We start from the raw sequence: 6000 nt of genomic DNA, 5'->3' as shown, positions 1-6000 counted from the left end.
ATCGACACATGTCCCATACCACAGTCAGGCATCTGGATACACTGTGTATTGGCCCAGTATATGTAGGGTTAATGTGTGAGTGACACATATGATGATGATGTTGATCACACATTCCATATACTGTAATATTAAGCATGCTTACTATATGTGACTGTGGAGGTGTTCAGATTGGTTGTGGGTATGTGCTTTCAAACATTTTTCTGTTACTCCATGTTATTACATGCCTGTAGAGCCCTTTTTTTCTTTTTTTTAATATGAGTGTGGGATGGATAGTAGGTATATTTGGGAAGGTAGGTTGGGTAGGATGACAGACACGACAGCATACAGGGGCGGTATATGACACATGTGGGAGTAAACACCTTGGATGAGGAGGGGTGTTTGGAAGTTGGAAGCCCATGATCCCCCAAATGGAAACAGTGGGACTGAGGTCCCCACCCATGGGCAATCACCACTGCACCTTCACGGCCCTGAAGGTGGTTGTGCTGGGGGCTGATTAGGAGGTGCAGGCTGACCCTATAAATGCATCATGCAGCCCTCAAGCTGGCATAGCTGATTTCCAAACTCCCTGCAGAACTCGCTACACACCAGACCCCGGACCTGATGTCAGGTGACAGTTTCCTCTCTGCGCCCACACCCGGGGGGGGCAAGCCCCATCCCCTGAGGTGGTTCCACCCAAAGGTGGTGCAGGACCAGTGAATGAGGAGGTCCCAGGTGTGCTGTGCCTGGTGCCACGGCCAGATGTATTGGGAGAGGTGGGTCTGCTGGGACCGGCCTTCCCAAACGTGCTATGGTGTTGCAATTTTAAAACGTATGTGGGTTAGTAATAGTCAACACATTCCAGGATTAGGTATAACAGCATGCATAGATATTCCCATTAACCCAAAACATCAGATATGGAACAGTTGCATAGCAAACAGAACACATACATATATGGAACCACAGTGGCTATTACAACAGCATGCAGGTTTCATTTGATGGCAGCATGCCACCATTGTGGGAGTATTTGAACATGGCACATGCATAGAAACACATTTCAATATTTATCAAACAATAAGACATATGTCCCAACAGTAGATTTAATTGTACACATGCCCATTGCATTGTGTATTTAGATTATTGTTGCAGATATGGTGGGGGTGAGAGAGATGTCAATTAACAACTTGTATATCTCTGTAGTTCTCACTACTTTCTTAGTCACTGCTGTAATCTGTACCTTACAGGTATTATTATACTACCCCATGGCCTTAGTTTGGACAGTGGTATGTTTGTAGACAACTATATACGTGAACTATGTTTAACCTGCAGTATACACCTCTTACCTGGTATACCTGTTGAGGTGTTGTTTGTTAACACTACCTGACTGTTTCTACTCATATTCCCAGATTCCAGGTTGATGTTATGCACATACATCTCAATCTCTTAATGCACACACTCTGGTCAAGGCTTGACAACATGCAGGTGGAACTGGGGACATATTTTGACAATTGCACTCATAAACCTTTGGTGAGTTGCTACAATGACAGGTTTGCTTTCATATACATTTTCTGAATATTTACCCGTCTGACAGTCAGTTATACGTCATTAAAAGCTGCCTAAATGTCAGAGATCATCACACTGATTTGCCAGGGGGACAGGGTAACAGGGAGTGGATATTGGCCAATTATCTGGACATTCTGAACAAATCTGTACAGTTGAGGGGTATGCTTCTGCATATAGCTTACTACCACTACAGGATTCGAACCATGGCTGCGTCTGCTAAAAATAAAACAGTGCACATTACAGTTGAGTGTGCTATTTAGATATTGTTGTGTATCTTTTCACTGATTTCTGTCTATAATTCTCCCGTGGTTTTACAATCTGACCTTGTAATTACAATAGTCTTATACAGGGATTCCTGGGCAATTTTATTATCTAGCACAGTGTGGGTGACAGTGATGAGTAATACATTATTATTCAGCAAAACTGCAACACTAACAATGCCATACAATACCAGACTAAATAGTACCAGCCCAGAATTTCAATCTTTTATTTCCAGGCACAGTTTTCTTATCTGATAGACCTGTAGAGGATATGTTTGTTAACACTACCTGAATGTTGCAACACATATTACCAGATTCCACGTTGTTATTATACACATACGTCTCATTCTATTACTGCAAACACTCTGGTCATAGCTTCACAACATGGGGGTAGAGATGGGACATACTTTGCATATTACTCTCATAACATTTTGGTGAGTTGCTAGAGTGACAGGTTTATTCTTATAGATATATTTCTGATGGTTATGATGTCTGTCAATCAGTTGTATGTCATTATTTGCTGCCTAAACTTCTGGGATCATCCCACTGACTTGCCAGGGGAACAGGGTGATAGGCAGGAAATTTAAGCCAATTATGTGAACTTTCTGACAAAATCTGTACAGTTGAGGGGTATGACTCTACATACAGCTTACTACCACTCCCAGGATTCGAACCATGGCTGTGTGTGCTAAAAATACAACAGTTTACATCTCAGTTGAGCGTGCTACTTGGATTTTGTGGTGCATGTTTTCACTGTTTTCTTTCTAAGTCTCTCTCAGTTGTACAATATGACCTTGTGATTACAACAGTTGTATACAGACATTCCTACATTTTATTTATGTAGCACAGTGTGGGTAATAGTGCTTAATACAACAGTACTATTAAGCGAATGCAACACTACATTACCATATGATACCAGAGTTAACACAAGCAGTCCAGGAGTCAGACCTTTATTGCCAGGCTGTTACCATTTTATTTACATGCAACCTATATGAGAGTCTTCCTGCCATATTCTCTGGTTTATTCAGTACATCCCATATACAATGCAGGTTTTATACTGGCAATTAACTTTCTACTACTTTTAGATTTATTTCTTACGACACTACATGCAAGATTATTACTAACCTGCCTCACGATGCAGCCTTTTCAGCCTACATGCACGGGCTTCCTGATTCACAGCCCGCTCCGCTGCCAGAGACATAAGAGGAATATTTAGCCACACTTATCCATAATATATATGAGCTAGACAATTATTAAACAGTTAGTAGAATGAGTACTTACAAACTGCTGGGACATCACCTTGCCTAGCTTCTTGGATTCACTGATCCAAGAGCGCCCTCTTCCTCCGTTTCAGGTCAGCATAGTGATGCCTGACCTACTCATCAGTTTGAGGGATGCCAGTGGCACTGTTGAGGTCACGGGCAAGATGGTCCCAGGCTTTTGCTTTATATTAGGAACCCTGGTACTTGCCTTGCAACAGTTTCTCTTCATGGTCTTTTACCAGGAGTCCTGCCATGACCTTGGACTCCTGGATGCCCCAGCACTGCACTCAGAAGCGCGATCCTTCCCCGACAGCAGCCATTGTGCCTACGGGAGGAAGCTGCAACCAGTTATGAGATGTATTCCCACCTATGGGGTTTAAATAGGGCCAATTTCCCACACTTTGCCATGATTGGATGGTTTTGAAAATGCTAAGCTATGGGCAAACCTGCTTACCTAAGGTTGGCATTGCTTAAAGGGGCATACCAATGGGCAAATCGATTTAGCTGGGCTACGCATTGCTTACACCTGGTAAGCAGAGGTGTGCAATGCTTATTGTTGCTTATTTTTAAATTTGCACATTATTTGCTGTTTGGCATTGATTTATCATTCATTACATGTTATATATTTGTTTAGTATCTATGATTCATGTGTATGTACACTGTATGGGGTACTTGTGTTTAACGGGGAATGCCACCACTTTATTACAATGACACCTCACATCTGGACTTAATGCAGTACTCCAGTTCACATGTATATGTTATTTAGTAGGTTATACAACAAAAAACTGTTTATAGATTCCTTTCACATGTAAAATGTGATTTTGCTATAGTGAGGATCTGTTTGGGTATACCTCAATTTGGTATATAGCTGTGATGGCTTACTGGTTAACTGCTTTGACTATAATGTACAGGATCCTGGGTTCAAACCCTGCACAGGATGGTTATTTTGTTGCTGGGCAGAACAGGGGCTGTGGGATACAGAGTGATTAAGGCCCTTTTAAGCAGTTGCAAGCAGGTTTGTGCAACAGTAAGCAATGCTAACTTCCGGTTACATGTTCTTACACTCAGTTAGCCTCTAAATTGCTTATCCTGTGTAGGTATTGCTTACCCCCATGCAAACAGGCTTAAACCCACTTATTACTGTTTAAAAGTGCTTATTCCTGCTTACCCCCGCACTCATTTAAAAAGAAATGAAACATGGGTCTTGGGAAAGTGGTAGATTTGGATGCTTCATACATTTTTTACACTATTTGCTATATGGCATGGATTTATCATTTATTACACATTATAACATTGTTTAATATCCCTGATTCATGTGTGTGCATACTGCATGGGGCACTTATGTTTATCTGTGGAGTTTACCACATTATTACAATGACACCTCACATCTGCACTTAATGCAGTACTCCAGTTCACAAATATATGCTATTTCGTAGGTTATACAGCAAACAAATGCTCATAAATTGCTTTCACATGGAAAATGGAATTTAATGTAGTGAGGATTGAACCAGGAACAACTGCTCGCAAAGTGAGCGCTCTGACTACTACACTATTGCAGTACTGCTTCCAGTTACCAGGACCCATATGCATATGTGTGTGTGTGTGTGTGTGTGTGTGTGTGTGTGTGTGTGTGTGTGTGTGTGTGTGTGTGTGTGTGTGTGTGTGTGTGTATATTTATTTTATTTATTTTATTTATTTATTTGCAGTTGGTTTACCAGGATAGTCCATTGGGCCAAAATGAACCCGTTTTCAATGGAGTCCTGGGGAGAAAAGCTCCAAAAACAATCTAGGTACATACAGTAGGTTACTAATGATAATTATACAAATATAAAAGATTCAAGCAAATAATTTCAAAAGTACAGCAAACATTAGAAACAATACAGACTAGTGATGAAACTTGGAGATGTTATAGACTAAGAAAAGGAATATTGCAAAGTGATACAGTGTAGTTATTACTTAAGAAGCATAAACTTAATAGGTGCAGTCTAGTACATTCTTTGCAGATACCATGGGAATAATAATGTGAGTTAGGGGAAAATAATAAGGAAAATTGCTGGAGTAAACATGGGAGAGAAGGAAGATGAAAATTGCCAGTGTTAGTTATGTGGGGTGGGAGCAAATATATAATATATTTATATATATATATATATATATATATATATATATATATATATATATATATATATATATATATTGTGTATGTTTATGCATACATTATATATATATAAAACTAACATAATACATCTCACATAAATATAGTTTTATAAATATAGTTTTGTTAGAGAATAACTCCTACAAAAATACAGTATTCTCTTTGCATAGGCTTGGAAGTGCAGCCATTTCAAAGCTGGTTTATATCTTCATTTTATATTTCATATTTTATGTGCAGCTTTAGTAAAAACAGTTTTAGTGAAGGATAAAATGAGATGTTTCAGAGAATACCCTTCAGGCCAAAACACAGAGGTACAGAACTAGGAAATATTTTGTTGTGTGCCAGAAAGATCTGACAGAGATAAAAAACAGGTAGGAGACATTCACAGATTAGGCACCTGAAATAATAAATCTTATTTAAATTGTACAAGGCCTCAGAACCAAGGTTAAGAAGACATGTAAAACTGACAAATTAAACATGCAGAGTTTTGGTATTAAGAGATGCATACTTTCAAGAAAGAAGTCAGTTTCATCCTCACAGTTACAAAAGTCAGTACTGTTCAGTACAATTAATTTCATCTCAGTTCAGTTCAATCGTCAGAGTTACAGAATACTTTGAGTATACAGTTTGCAATCTTTAGCTACAGGAGTTTCAGTTCTATTCAGTTCATCACAAGTGGCAGCTTCAGGTTTCATTTCTTGTTGGGACACAACAGTGACACATAGTTAGATGGTGGGGCACACCTGAAGACCCCCCCCCCAAGAACAAACAGTATAGAATTCATAGC

The sequence above is a fragment of the Protopterus annectens genome, chromosome 2.part2, assembly GCF_019279795.1.
Source record: "Protopterus annectens isolate FY-2018-M chromosome 2.part2, PAN1.0, whole genome shotgun sequence".
In the NCBI taxonomy this organism is placed as follows: Eukaryota; Metazoa; Chordata; order Ceratodontiformes; family Protopteridae; genus Protopterus; species Protopterus annectens.
Note: the sequence above shows the minus strand (reverse complement) of the source record.